This window comes from Anguilla anguilla, chromosome 14 (genome assembly GCF_013347855.1).
Source record: "Anguilla anguilla isolate fAngAng1 chromosome 14, fAngAng1.pri, whole genome shotgun sequence".
In the NCBI taxonomy this organism is placed as follows: Eukaryota; Metazoa; Chordata; class Actinopteri; order Anguilliformes; family Anguillidae; genus Anguilla; species Anguilla anguilla.
In genome coordinates, this window is record NC_049214.1 from 16,515,346 (window position 1) to 16,531,440 (window position 16,095).

General features: G+C 37.2%; 1 long non-coding RNA gene across 1 annotated transcript; it reads left to right on the plus strand.

The window, feature by feature from the left end:
* The first annotated feature begins 1,613 nt into the window (after positions 1–1,613).
* On the plus strand, positions 1,614–15,012 carry LOC118212500. Its single transcript, XR_004762244.1, has 3 exons — positions 1,614–1,688; positions 12,668–13,324; positions 14,523–15,012. It is a non-coding gene; the product is annotated as an uncharacterized LOC118212500 (long non-coding RNA).
* Positions 15,013–16,095: the final 1,083 nt, after the last annotated feature.

Here is a 16,095-nt window from a genome sequence, read left to right on the forward strand (position 1 = left end):
CCTCTGAAGATGGTAGAACAATTTACACTTTTTAACCATTTCCTGCCCCAAAATGCAAATGTGTGCTCACAAATCAATAAATAGGATTAATCATAGTCTATGTTCTATATTCTATTATGTTTACATCATATTATACATTGAATTAACACTGCCTTTTAATTGTGCAAATCTAAAACTATTTTGCTTGGACCTGTTGTTTTAAACCATGCGTGTGCTCTTCATCATTTTCGTTATAGTGCTAATGTTTTAAAACCCACTCCTTGTTTTTCCTGCCATGGCAGTGACTACTCAGTTACTCACCTGAAGTAGCAACTTAATATAGGAAGATGGGGCAGGAGAGAGACTTGGAATGTAGTCATCCTCCTCACTGTCACCTTGGATACCAGGATCTCAGTCATCCTGTTTTTGTAGGAGCATTTGTATGCAGAAGGTCTCGTTCATCCTCTGAGGCTCATAAAACAGAAAAAAAAAACTGCTACTGTGTCCTATCTGAATATCACTTTAAATTTTTTACTGCCGACACAATGGTGAAGGTATCCTGAGGTAAAATATAAAGTTTACTTGTAGTATCCATTCAATATTGTTTTTTGACTCCATAGGAATGTAAAAAACCTTCTTAAATGACCCCAAACTCTTAATTTGCTAAATGTTCTACCTGTGCACTGTAAATTGGCATTTTAGAACACATGGCCCTTCATTCTATTTTACATTGCCACTGTTTTAGATTTTGTTTAGATGTAATCCTCTGAATAATGATGGTAGGTCCAATTTGATCTTTTTAAAGGACGTGTAACCCAGATCTGTGGTCTACACTTGGTTGTCAGAATGCAATGGCAAAACACCAAGTCTACATACTCAAGTATTTCTCAAATGGGATTATGCAAAATGCATGAGGATCATATTACAACCTCTCCATCCAGTACAGCTTGTCTGAGGTAAGGAGGCTGATGAAAAGATGAATGATTGAGCTGTATATAGAATATATATTTTGCTCCTAGGTAAAATGTATCTACAACTAAAATATACCTATGCCTAAAATGTGCATGATTATATTGGCATACAAAGAAAAACTCCTATAGGAGATATAACATCTAAGTTCATCCATATCTTTAGTTCATTTGCTCTCAGTTTATTATTGTATGATAGCAGCTGGAATGAGACAATTTCCATTCATTTGGAAGCAACACCTTTGTCTTAAAGGTAATTGATGCTGTACATGTATTAATCAAGTTCTGTCTTCAAATATTGTCATAAAGCCATACAGTCTGTAAGCTTTTTGGGTACCAGCTACTCAGCTCCCCAAACGCAAACTGTTTTACCCATCTAGACATACCTGCCCATATACGTATGGATCCCACCCACCAGTTTCACACCCCCAATCAGAATACAGCTAATGTAATTTTAAACCATAAATGTTTTGTAAATATAAATATAATATTTTCCCCTTTTCGGAAAATGCATCACACTGCGAGCGATCAACTTTCTACAAGGCACAATCACAAGAGAAACCATCTTCAAATAAAAAACATCAGTTTTTTTGTAATTCCATTGACATGCGCGTGCCTGCCACTTTTGCATAAAGTACCGTCCATCCTGCGCACGCCCCACATAATATTCTGTGGTACCGCAGTTCTGTTTCAGAATCGCTGAATTGGATGAAAACTTTTCAGCTATTTTCACGAATTGAGGTAAGAACAATAACATGAGCTACCATAAACATCCGTCCGTAGGTAACTTTGGTAAATAAAATATACACAATAAATAAGCACGTGTGTACATTTATTTTGTATGTGCAAAACAGGCAAGCCAGTGTCTATAAATATAACACGTAACTGATTTGAAATGATCACCATAAAAACGGCGAAACAAAGTAACAAAGCACCGAAGTTTTATCTTTACATCAGTCATAAAAAGTTGTTTTTCAATATTCCGGAAGTCGATGTAGGCTCTTAATGTTTCCCTCTGAATACCACACACGGCTTCCCTTCTCTGTCGCAGCACGTAAGCGAACTAGCAGAAAACCCGTGACTAAATATGCGACAGCAAAAGAGATTCGTCGGAATAAACGTTCCTTTTTCACAATAAACGTTTTTTTAAATGGTATTTGCAGTGATACGTGGTATATGTTTTTGGAAGCTGACCGAGACATTTTGTAAAAATGAATGATACTTTCATGTTCTATAAATGAATGCAATTTCATTGAAAGTCTTTGGGCTATATTTTAACGATCCAAGCGCACGCCTATGTGCAACCGCCTATGTAGGCGCTATTGCTATCTTAATAATGCGCCCTTATAATAACAGTTGGCGAATGCTCTGGCGAATGAGAGGCATCAATTGTAAAGCGCTTTGGATAAAAGCGCTATATAAATGCAGTCCATTTACCATTTACCAAATACTGAGCTATTGACTTAAGGCCAGGTTTTAGTTGGTCAATCTCGCAATTGCTTTCCGCTGCCTCAAGATAGCAATGCGCCAACAATGTGCCTGACCACACCTCATTTTAAGTAATGGAATGCATTTAAGGCCATGGGCGCTGAGATGGGCGCAAGTACATTTGCTATTTAAACAACGTGGGCGCTGGACGGTAAAAAGACAACTGCGTCCGTCTGAAACTAGCAAAGAAACTTGCGTTGAGCTTGGCGCCGCTTTGCGCCGGTGTAAGATAGAGCGCCATGAGTTCAATTCTCCTTCCTGTAATTCCCGTTCAAATAGCCTATGCATGTATCCTGAATCCTGCTGGGTTAAATTCAAATTCCAGTTCACAAGATTTGATTAGAATCAATTCCAAAATGCGGAATTGATCCAAATACCAATTTCTATATAGGCCAGGTCCAAAATCAAATCATGATCTTTCCACAGTAGCCTATAATCGATATCGTCCTGGGAGGGAGAAATTTGATCAGCAAGATATTCTCTCACTATTTTATTATACATGATGACATTGCACTAGACTGGGCCTGCAGTTATACAGTTATATATATATTAGAATGATAGAATGAGATTTCCAAGGAAGTACACATTACTAGCTTGCCAGGCAGAGGTAATTAGCTAACTCTTATGGAAATTAAATAGATAGAAATAAAATATATTAAGATATTGCAATACTTAGAAATATATTGAAAAAATACTGTAGTGCTGTGAAATATCTTTATATTTTACAAAGAATTCACACATTTACAGTATGGTGCATTCCATTTACATGAGGGAGGCTATACAAATTGAACTTTCCCCGATAACATTATTGGCATATTAGGAAGCTAGAAAAACCGTAAGAGATTTCTTGGTTTCACCAGTCATGCAATATGCATTTTAACTTGTCAGTCCAATAATAATTAAAGTAGTAATAAAATAATAATGCTGATGATAACAATAATAATACGTTTATGTAGCAGCAATTATGTAACACACTATTGTTAAAAGTAAAATTATTTAAATTTTTAATGTGAAATATTCTTATTCTAAAATGAATTAAACATAGATGAAGTTTTGTCGGATGCAACCAGCATTTGGAAAAAAAATTCTTAGTGTGTTGCCACACTCTGTGTTGCAGAGTTTCTGAATTTTATCCCTGAGTTTATGAATTTCTTTTCTGAATTTTATTCCTACTGCACAATGGTCCCATAAATCTGTACACAGCTGCGAGTCTCAGTTTTATTTGAAATATTAAACTCCAGGTGCTATTGTACAGAAAATGTCACATTATTAAATCTTCACATTATCAAAGTTAATCGGAATCAGAGGGATGTGTTGTAACTTTTGTGTCAAGACTGAGGCATATTACTCATTGTTCCCATCAAAAATCTGGAGACCTGGAGACAAAGGTGGCTTCATTTCATGATCAGTGTGACCTTTCTGGTGTTAAATTTGTCCTTTTGTCTTCTGTATTTTAATGAAAATGTACTCTTACAGTGCTCTTTCCCAGCACTTTATTATTCATTATTCTGTTTATGAAATGTGCTATTGTTGTAGAAGCTCTGAACCATCCGATGATGTTCAAGGCGCTTCACTATTCCAAACAACGTAGTTTGTGTATTACAGTAACCGTATAACAGATAGCAATAACACTGCAACACTGCCAGAATATTGGTCTTTTCATTTTGAAAATCTACAGAGTATTCATCACTCATGTGTAGAGGTATTTCCACTGCAATGATGGTTCCAGTTCCATATGCTATAAAGGTAGTACATGCAATATGTTAAAAGCAGGTAAGTTCAAGGCTGAGTCCAATTCTAGTGGAAAACGGTTCTCTTGTTGGGCCCAAATGTTTTTTTGCAATTGATTTTTAGATGTGCTTTCATCCTCTAAAGCAAAACACATCATGTTCTGTTTTCAGAACAAACCCAGTAGACAGGCTTTTGCAGGTGCTTTCCTTGTCTGGGCATGCTCTGTATTACTTATTCCCATGGGTTGCTGTTTTCATTTTCATCTAACTGCTGGCAGGTGGCTGACAGTTACGTGCAATTTGTGCTGATGAGCAAGACATAAACACAGTGAATCACAGATGTGTGGTCACCAGTATTGTATATCCATGTTCTACTCATCAAAAATGTTTTATATCGCCCTGTGTAAATGGAGGGCCAATAAATAAATTAAGCCATCTGCAGATGGGGAAAACAAAGCATTGCCAATGGTCTCAAACTGATTGTTTTGTCAATCACATGGTAATATTTTTATATCCCTTGACAGTCTGTATGTACATACAGTCTTAGTTATATTTAAAGGGTCTGCAAAGGTAGAATATCATTTTTAATGTTAAACAAAATGTTTAACAAGCATGTGAAACATATGAGTGTGATAAACCACTTATTCTCCACAACTATGGAATGCATTACCTTGTAATATCATTCAGCATCCTATCCAGAAATAGCTTAGTCACAATGTTACTTCCTCCTGTGGCTGACATCTTGAAGTTACGGGATGATGATTATCAATATACATGACACCTTATGAGAGTCATTATGCCATTTTAATGGCAAGTCAGGGTTACCATATTTTTTACCATACAATAACTTGTATCATGATTATGTCCACCACAATTAAATTAAAAGCAATGGCCTTTATTTGTCGTGAATAATCAGGAATATCTGTTCTATTATCTCAAATGGAGTCAAGAAGAATTTGGGTGGTATTAGGATATACATTATCTGTATAATGTGTGTTTTGGGGATGTCAAAGACAAGATTACATCATTACAGAGATATTCCTCATGTTTTCCACTGTTGGCTCCCGTTGACATTATTAGTGTTCTGCCACTCTTTTTTTATTAAAGTGATGGCATTTAAAGCTTGTTTCTGCATGAAAAGACAGGTCTATGTACCCTATCATCCATTACTGCTGTATTAAAATGTATTTAATACAATATATAGAATATTACTGTTAAAGGAAAAAATGATGTTCAAATCTATAGCTATTTATTAAAAGTATGGATATGTACTTAGCATTGACTGAGCAACTCCTGTCCAGCTCTTGGCTCAGCTGATCAGACAATATTTAAACATAATATTGAAAAAGATAATCACAGTTCTGGGCTGCTCAGTGGTTCATGCTGTCGGCCCTCTAATTCACAATTTGGCCTGTTCTGGCCCCTTGTAAACTTCAAAGAGCTAGGCTAGCATGGCCTAGAAATCAGACACAGATAGCAGGGGGAAGGGGGTAGCCATTAGAGGTGTTAATGTGTGTGTGTGTGTGTGTGTGTGTGTGGCCCTGTTCACACCTGGCGTTAAAATGTGTCTTGGTTGATCCGATCACAAGTGGACAGTGCTAACTACAGGTGTGAACGCACCCAAGACACATTGAGATCCGATCACTCAGGCCACATTCGTAGGTGGTCTGGGATGCATATGGCCACATTCTTTTAGCAGTGTGAGCACGAATGCATCCTGGGCCACATTTAAGGACCGCCTAGTCAACTGACGTCCTCTGCCTAAGCGGAAGTATGTACTCATTCACGCGCCAATAGCGTCATATTAAAGTGCAAAACAACAAGAAGCCACACTGAATAATGAAATAAACGAGACAAAGTTTTTAAAAAATGATACCATGTCATTCTACAGTCAATATCTGGGACTAAATATTGAATAAATATACAACCTTACCATTGGTTTTACGCATAGAGATGTCCCTTTTGAGACTGAGCGGTCATATATTGTCTTGGACAATCCATTTGTGAAATATACAGGCATTTGTGATGCCTGGGTACCTTCCAAAATAGCTGTGCGTAATACCACACCTGTTATTTATGGCGTTGTCGCCCTTTTTAGTACAGTCTGGCTTGATTGACAATTCATTTGTTCAGTAGGCGAGAGTATTAGCTTTCAGAGGTGGAGATTCCAGGGCTCAGAAAGTAAAAGTCCTGCCATGCATTTCATCCACCCCTGAACTCAGCCAGCTGATTTAGCTCTACCTCCTGGCTGAAGAATGGTGCTCATTAGCAAATCCAGGTGACTGGAACAAAATCCTGGGATGAACTTTTACTTTCTGAACCTGGATTGTCCACCTCTGTTAGCTTTCTAACGATGTATAACATGTCTAATTTTGCTTTTGGAATAGCGTTTTATAGGTCAGCGTAACCGAAAATGTTCTTATCGCATTCACTTACGCATTCACTCTGTGGTACTAGCAGTAAAAGACGCTGCACCTAAAGAAATGTTGTCAACAATTTTTTGTAATTTCTTGGGAAATACTATTATTATTGAGGACTTCTGGGCATAGCTAAGCCATATGTTTGCTGATAGACCTATCTGACATTGTTTTCTGGAGCAAAAGAGAAGCGGATAGAACTATAATTTTGGTTGGTTCTCAAATCGTGTAAGCTGGCTTTGTCCACAACGTTTGAAAATTTCGAAAAGCGCTTAGAGACATATTACGAGTGGCTCAAACATCTTTGGCGATTTGGTTTGCCTGGAACACGCCAAGGAATAGACCCAGTCTGTTTTTGTTTTGATTTTGCCCACTCACTAAGGTCTTTGCAAACTTCTTCTTTTAATTTCCGGCAGACTAGGTACAGGTACTGCATTGGTGCCATAGACTGTATAAAAATATACTGGTTAAAAACACATAAAAACCTCCTGCCGGTTAAAAACAACAACGCATTTGATCTTTGCAAACGGAAATGATGTACGTGTTTATTTGCATATTGAGCGGGGAAGTGAAATCCGATCACAAGAAGACGCATTCTAATGCCAGGTGTGAACTGGCATCCGTCTCGACTGAATCTGGACACAATCTGGATATATCCAGATACAAAGTACAGGTGTGAACAGGGCCTGTGTGTGTGTGTGTGTGTGTGTGTGTGTGCACGCGCGTGCGCATGGGTGTGGATGTGTATATGTGTGGGCGTGTGTCAACAGAGGCGGCTTGGAAAACCTCACCCTGGCATTGCTCATGCTATTTGTTAGTATTTTGGTTAATTGATAAATTGGTTAATAAACCTACGGGAACTATGTTGGAGATCCTGGGTTGGGCCATACCAGAATAAAGCGGAAGCCATAGTGTCATTGTTGGCTTTATAAATTGGCTTAATGATTGCCTAATCTACTCTCTCTACAGTGCAGGGTAGCTCACAAACATTACAACAATAACATAAGCTGTCACTCCCTTAATTTAAATTTAGTTGAATGTTCTGAAACTATGCAAACATACACTATAAAGCATTATATATGTGCCCTTTTGTGAATTTTCTTTTTGGTTTTATTCTCTGTAAAGTACATATTTATGTTTTTATAGATTTATTTTATTGCATTGTGCTTTCAGGATGTTTGTTTGCAGCCGTCCACAGAAGCTGTCCTTCTCCGTGAAAGCCTGTCATGTGTCAGGCTTAAGCAGCAGCATTTTGTATTACAGAATTGGCTTTGGTAACATCTAACCAAGGAAAGGAAAGCGAATGGAAGGGAAAAGGTATAGGATATAACCTCCACTTCTGACCTTTGTTAATATTAAACTGGAATTTTTATGTCATGGATTTCCATGTTATTTTCATGGGAATAATTTGTTCCAGTTAAGATTTATGGAACATTGGACTGAATAATAATATTTGTTATATAAAATACCACAAATGTCTCTATTGAGCCCATGCCCTTGCTGTAACACATGCATCAGTCTTCAATTTCCTTGAAAACATTTTTCTTTCTTGCACAATTGGTTATGTGTTCAATGGGGGGAAAACATTCTTTTCAGTGTCCTTTCTGCAAAATCATGAAACGGCCTGTTTTGAAAGAAAAACAAATAAATTAATAATTTTTCCACAATTGCAACACCACAACAAATCTTTCCATTATGATATGCGGCTGCTAAAGAGTAGAGCATTTTTAAAAGACATGTCTGTCGCTGATAATTACGTTGTGCATGTGCTAATTACATGGTGAAAAAACATTGCAAGTATTAGGTCTCAGGATAACAGCATTTCAGATTAAGCAGGAGCATGGTGTGCTTTTATGATACACTCTCAGCCGGTGGAACCCTCAAGTCTCCTCAGTGACTGTAATTGTGGAACTAGGCTTTTTTTTGACAACGGTAGTTTTCTGGAATAGAAGTGGACTGACCAAGTAAAGCAAAACAAGGATCCATACACCTAATTTGCACTTGTGCTGATGATATGCATGTTATTACAGAGATTAATAAAACAGCTTGCACAAATCTTGAAATTAAAAAAATGTGGTTTGTAAATACCACCAAATAATCTGATTTGGCCATGCTAATCAATTCACAAGCTAATTTATGACCTGGAGAATTAAGAAGAAACTATGGAAATATTGATTATATTAGCTACTCATATTACTCAAAATGTCTAGTGGGTGATATGAGCATCTACCTGAGCATATTTAATTGGTGTTAGAATATGTAAATAGATTTTATTTACAAACATTATAGTTAAATAAACTACACAGATGTATGCACATTTGTCAATGCAGATGAATGCAACAGACAAGCAGAGCAGTTGAACGAGTATTACAATCGATTATTATAGCGGTTTGCTTTTTAGGAGTGAATTTAAACTATGGAATGTTAGAAATGTGGACAAAATGGATTGTTTGTTATTTAGCATTCAGATACTTTACTTAGCTTCACAATATCTTGTTTCAATTCCATATATGTTCTTAATAAACTGGATGTCCAATGGCAATGTATAGTGTTTAGTGTTAGTTGTTCTTCACCTAACTTTTAATCTACAAATGTGACCTCATGTTTTCGATTGACTCGGCCAATAACTTCAAAAGCTAATCTCACAGTTTCTGAAATCCCTATGGTGTCAAATGTTGCCTCATGCCACAGCAAGGGTAAATATCTTGTAAGGTGATAAGCTGTGGTTCCCATCTCACTGTGACCTAACCTCATTGCAGTCCTTATTGGATGGCCTCACAGGAGAGTTCATTTTGCTCAAGACCATAGACTCGGCTGTTTGTTCATATATGCACAATGGTCTTAAATGCTTGTCAGTTAAAACACCAGCACATGTAAGTGCTATACAGAGACTCAAAGCACATAATGATAAAAAGTGGTACGGTTTACTCTGAGGTCAATTTTTGTCTGAATAGCACAATAAGTTCCAAAAATAGATTTCAACTTCTCTGATGCTGTAGAATGTGCTGCATCTGGAGAAATATGACAAAAAAAACAGCACAGTGTGCTGACTGTCATTGGCCAAAAAAGCAAGGCATGGAAAATAAGTGTGCTGATTTGGCCAAACTCTGACTGGAGGGAAAACGGAAAAAGAAAATCACCAAGCAAAATATTTGACCCAAATGCTGCATTCACATAGGAAAATCAACAAGTAAGAGAAATACTTTGTCTTTCAGAGGAAAGGGTTTTGAATTCAAATTTCTTTCTTGTTAAACGCAGGAGGAAAATCTTTCTGTCCAATTACCCAACACTTCCTCTGAGCTGTGGTGCTGTGTACTGTAGGTTTTGGCTCAGACTATGGCAAAATAGGGTTTTCCCACAGCCATTGTTTTATGCTCTTCCAGAATCACTCAAATTTCTATTAAGGTATTCAGTTTTCATTGCTGGTATTTATTTTAGAAGAAATTAAATTTAGGCATCACAGCTGTGACTTCTATAGGGGCCAAACCAGAATGGCAAGCAGCTATTTCACCCTGTAGCAATCCCTTGCCAAATAACTGAAGTAGAGCTGGAATGGTTTGGTTTGTGAATTTGAGTCTTTTGGGTGTGCCAATATACCTGTGCCGCAGTGTATGCTTTCAGAAACCTTTAAATAAAAATGCACATGTAAATCGAAACTGCATGCTGTTTCTTACCTTAAGAATAGCTGATTTAATTTTTGTTTTTGTGAAAGGCCTATTGCTCCATGGAGAAATATGTCACTGTAACCTCGGCAGGAAATTTCTTTCTAGCTGCAGTAGGCTTGCTCACTCATGCTTGGAATTTGAATAGTAATCACAGCCCAGTCCCAACTTTGTTTGCACTTTAGAGTAAACATGAAGCATTGCAGTATGACTCGATGATTGATAAAATAATATGAAATATGATTATAGGCAATAGAGACCTGTATTCTTTTTACTGGTCAGAATGGATACTGAAGAAGGAATGAAAAAAAACTTTTGAAAGAGTTTTTGAGGCAGAACACACTGAATAAATGATCTGATGGCAATAGTTGAAATGAGAGTTTGAATGGATGTCTCCTCATTTAAACTTTGAAGAGATTTGCTTTTACAGCTTTGTGGCATATATCGGGCTGTTGTTGCCATGCTGAATTTTATTCCTTTTATTCCCCATTTTGGATTGTTAGATTGTTGGAACGTTAGCATCTTGAAGGAACATTGCAGCTAGAGCCCATGCACTCCAGTGGTCTGCTTTTCAACCCACATGCCTCACAGAGAGGAGACTGAAGAGAAGAACTTGACAATCAGAGGAGAGGTGTTCACTGGCAGCCTAAATGTCAAATTCTAGAATGTGATTGGCTCCCCCAAGGCTCCAATCAGGGCTCAGTACTCTCTGAGCCTATGGACATGCCTTGGCTTGGATTCTTCCTACTTTGTTAACATAAGACAACCTGGTGTAGCAAGATGTACTGTAAGTACTGTAGGTCATATACTCCAGTAATCCCGGAGGTATGTTTCCTTCATGTGGTTGCATCAATGTAGGTTTTACAATCTCTGACATTTCTGATATTAATACAAGATGTGTATTTGCCTGTTTACTGGCTGGATGTAGAAACTATTTCATATAGGCCTACCTGGACTAGCCAGAGGTCAGCAGTTAACTTGCAAGAAAAACATTTTCCCCGACAATACTACTTTTAGTTTTGTGTCTCCTATAATAAATGATGGAGGATCGAGAAAAACTCATGAATGGCAGGTGAGTAATCACTACATAAGCTGGACAAATGAAGAAATTGATGAAGCAAATTGATAAAGGAGAGTACTCTTGTAGGCTTGGCAGAAACCTTTGTGGGGAATGCAGATTTCAGAATGCAGCAGATTTCAGAATGCAGCAAATGCCAGTATTTCACAAGTATTTGGTTTGGATGGATACAGAGGAGATCAATACTCTTAGTCAGTGGTAAGTGTGAATTTATTTAACTGATACGTTTTTCACTGATTGTGCTATAAAATGTTCTTGCTTACAATTTTCCTTCTGAAGTCTTTGGGGGGGAGGTCTGTGTATTTTATGTGACAGTCCTTTCCACTACCATTGCAATAAACAAAAGAACATTCCTTTAAGCAGTAAATAACACATAAAGCTACAAACTAGATTTTGAAAATTACATATAGCATCGGTTGAAATTAAACTTTCCTGCTGACCAAGTTTTGAGACACTCACCCACCTTCCTGTTCAGTGCCCATTTACTCTCAAAAGCTGACAAAAAGCAGTATCTGGCAACAGAGAAAATGCACGGGGAGGCTACACATAATATATAATGAGCTTTCCACAGTCACATGAACATGTGCAGTCACAAACAACCTGTGCAAAAAAACAACCTTTGGAGAAACATCATTTGAAATATAAATATTAGTGGGTTGACTGTTACGAGATCAACTGATTATGAATGTATGAAAAGTTAAAAAAAGATAAATAATATATAAATAAATATACATTTAAATAAATAACATAAAATAATAAATAAAAATAAATAAGATCAACTATGTTGTAGTGCACTTCCACAACCTACTGAAAACTACTAAACATATTCAATATGTAAAAATAATAAATAAAAATAAATTAGATAATCTCACTCATTATACCACTATAATGCACATTGTGTGCAGTAGGTTCAGTATATCATGTTAAAAGAGGAAATTTAATTACTTTGAGACTAAATGACATATGTGGATATTTCTTTAAGTCTTTTATTGTACATTTCTTGAGTATGTTCTTCCCTTTAAAGAAACTAGAACAGAAGACAATGAAGTGTAACCATTACTGTGTCTAAAATTAGATGCACTGCTACAGCCCTGATCTCAAAAGTAATGCTTTGCTCCTGCTGTTTTCTAGGAAAGTGATTTTGCAATGTTTACATTATATTTCTGTTCTATCTCTCAGAGACCTGACTCATTTTTAGACCTGACTATTTAACTATATCCTTGACAATCTCCTCAGATATTAGTTAAACAATCTTCATTTAACACAGCTGTTTTTCTTTCAGCATTTTAATAGTAATGGCTACAATGTAAATAAGAGTAAGAGTTGCTTTTGTAATGTCACACAGGGACATTGATGGCCTTGGCTTTCTGATCATTGGATTGAGCCCTCTGCTAATTCACATTCTGGTGGGCTCCCGGTCAAACCAGGAATTAACACCGCTGGTCAACGAAGTTGTAATAAGGCAAGTGTCTGTCCCCTTCTTCCAACGATGCTGCAATTAACTCAGTAGTCTGCTTGATCGATTGAGTGCCAGGTTTGGAAGGAATATCCCCTATGAGAGGTTGATCCATATGTGTTTCACTGACAACTCAAATACAATAGGTCAATCAAATGTGCAGGTGCCCCAAAACCATCTACCAACGTGGACCAATGGAGCGCACATGATGTTCCATCACCGAAAAAATGAACCAAACTTGGTAATAGTGAAGACATTGTCTAACCTTACCAGGCGCAACCCTGAGGACCTCAAGAGACTTTGCTGTGCATCACCTGATCATCGAGACAGAGTTGGCCTGCCACCGTCCATGAAATAAACAAAACTGTTTTATTTTCCTTTGACAGCTAGTATCTCCAGACTTTTCCTCAAATATTTCCCTTGTGGCATGGGCCCAACTATGCACAGCCAGTCTCCTAGACTGGAACACTGTCATGACCCAGACTTCAATGAAGAAGTCTCCCAGGAGTCCACACACCTGCCATGACCTTGGACCAGCAAGATAAGGTGACGTCACATAACCAAACTTGGATTAGCCTTCCCCTTCTTACTGTTAAGTATTATGCATTAAAATATAATGCATTTTATTTAGCACTGACATCAATCAATGTGCTGAAGTGCAGAGCCCAAACAACAAAAAATGTGCCACTGTTCAAATACTTACGCACTACGCTATATATCATTTTTTTCCAAACCATTGTTGTTTCACAAATTTAGGTTCTACAGACAGAATTCTAATTTGGTTTTGAACTTAATTTGTTCTGAATAAAACTGACCAAACCTCACTACACTTTGGTAGGGTTATGCCAGAAAAAAAAAGTAATTTGGAGAACAAATGATACAGAGAACATGTTGCTCTGCTTTGTATTGTTATTTTTATCAGGCCAGTAAAATAAACTAAAAATATGAACAATTTAACACACAGTAGGAAAGTTTCATGCCCACAGTCATCCAAAAGGTGCCCCAATACATGACAATGAACAGGAAGGAAACGGTGGCTTAAGTGGGCCTAAAAACAACAAAATTGCATTACTTTCTATGCACCACCTCACCCCAGCCTTCAACGTAGAACTTATCCTTTCTGGTGGAGTATGTATTACCTCTTAGTTACTGTATGTGTCCACTTTTAGGTCACAGAGAACTGCAGAGGACTATGGCAAATATTCGCTTATCGAGTAATTTTAACAGTATAATCAGCTGCTGGATTAATTTTTTTAATATTTTCATTTTTGTTATTGCTCCTCTCCAGATATTCTCATGTTATTTATTCAAGCTAACAAATGCTTTGTTAGAGTGCATTTTTATGGTGTGTTAAGGTGGCCACTTTTCTGAATCATTTCCTGACAGCGTTAGTGCTGACTTTGGCCAGGAGTACTTGAAACTGGGACAGTTCCATGCATTGTCAGGGAAGTGAGGATTAAGTAACATGTTTATTTTCTGATTCCAGCGGTTTCAACAGTCAATTCCCTTGTTAAAATGTTTAGCACTCTGAATACTGAACACAAGTGGTATCACATGCTAAAAACCCCTCGCTTAACCTACATATAAAATATATTTTTGGTCATTTCATTGAGTAATTATTATTGAAAATGACAAATTTTCAAAATTATAATTTATAAACATAAAATATTAAACCAGACAGTCATTTGAAGTTACCAGTAGAGACTGTTAAGACAGACATTGCCAGGGTATTATTCTCTTCCAGTTTCAGTGCAAAAGGAACCAAAGGAAACAAGCAAAAACACATAAGCAAGGAACCACCACCAAAGAAATAGAGGAAACCGCTTCTTCTCCAAGGCTCCAAAACCAGCTGCAAACTTTTTCCTGGGGCCATCTTAAATACCTTGCCCAACAGGGCTTGAGGATGCTTGCCCTGATTGGATGATGCTGAGTCACTCGTAGATCAGTTGTTCCATGCTGACCTTAGCTTCAAGCTGGAGCTGCCTCCGAAAATGTAAATTCCAAACTGGCAGTCCTCAACCACCACTTCTACATAGACATTAAGATTTTCAATCAATGATTTCAATCGATTGTTGTGGATTGGCATTCAAACTTAAAATGGAAAAAGAAAATCAAGCCAAAATGATAGTGTATGTTGCCTAGATTATATGGGCCTAGAATTAATTGGACTATTTCAACTGGTTTTTGTCCATAGAATGTGCCCATACACCGATCAGCCACAACATTAAAACCAGCTACCTAATATTGTGTAGGTCCCCCTTGTGCCGCCAAAATACCTCTGACCCGTCGAGGCATGGACTCCACCTCTGAAGGTGTCCTCTGGTATATTTGGATTTCTGTATATATTTGTATGTACTGTATATTTGCATCTGATATTTTGTATCTACTGAAAATTTGTATCTGATTGTGTTACTTTGTTGTCTTTGATGCTGCAACAATGCAAATTCCCCCCCGAGGATCAATGAAGTACACTACTACTACTCCTACTTATTGCATTATTGGTTTTTATTACATAAAACATCTGAAATGGATTACATTATTGGGAGTTATTACACTATTGTTAGTTTATTACATTATTAGTTGCTACGGGGCTATAAAAAGCTAAGATATTGTTAGAGGGTGAATTATTCCCACGTGATTTTAAAAACTCTTGACGGGTCAGAGCTGTTTTGGTGGCACGAGAAGGACCTACACAATATTAGGCAGGTGGTTTTAATGTTGTGGCTGATCGGTGCATTTTTCAACGAAATAATCTGCCTTCAGTGAGAATCTCAACTAGACAGAGAAAAGTTTTATGATGTTGGAATTAAGTGATTCTTAATGATGTATTTACATTCCAGAAACTGTAATTCAATACAGAGCTTATGACATGCAGCACATGAATCACTGTTAGTAAATGTGAAATCAAACATGAATCACTTAACAAATGTGAAATCAAACTGATGACACCTATTTTATTTCACGCCTACGAAATACAGCAAAGCAACAATTAGTTAGGTTTTTACATATACTTATACATTTCAAGCTACAGCATAACACCTAGAGGCTTCACATGGGTACAGTAGGTAGGGGAGAGTGGAGAATGGTTTTCGTGTTTGGCTCAATTCTGAAAATCATAACCTTCATGAGATGTGCAAAGGGCCAGGTTTTGTTTCTTTAAATTATAACTTATAATCATAACTTACAGGGTAATATGGGGGTTATAACCACCACCCCCACTCAATTCTAGTAATTGCAAGTTTGAATGTGAAGTCTTAATGCATAGGCAAAATGTGTGTATAAATTAGAAATATTTGTATCACACTGGTTACAATTAG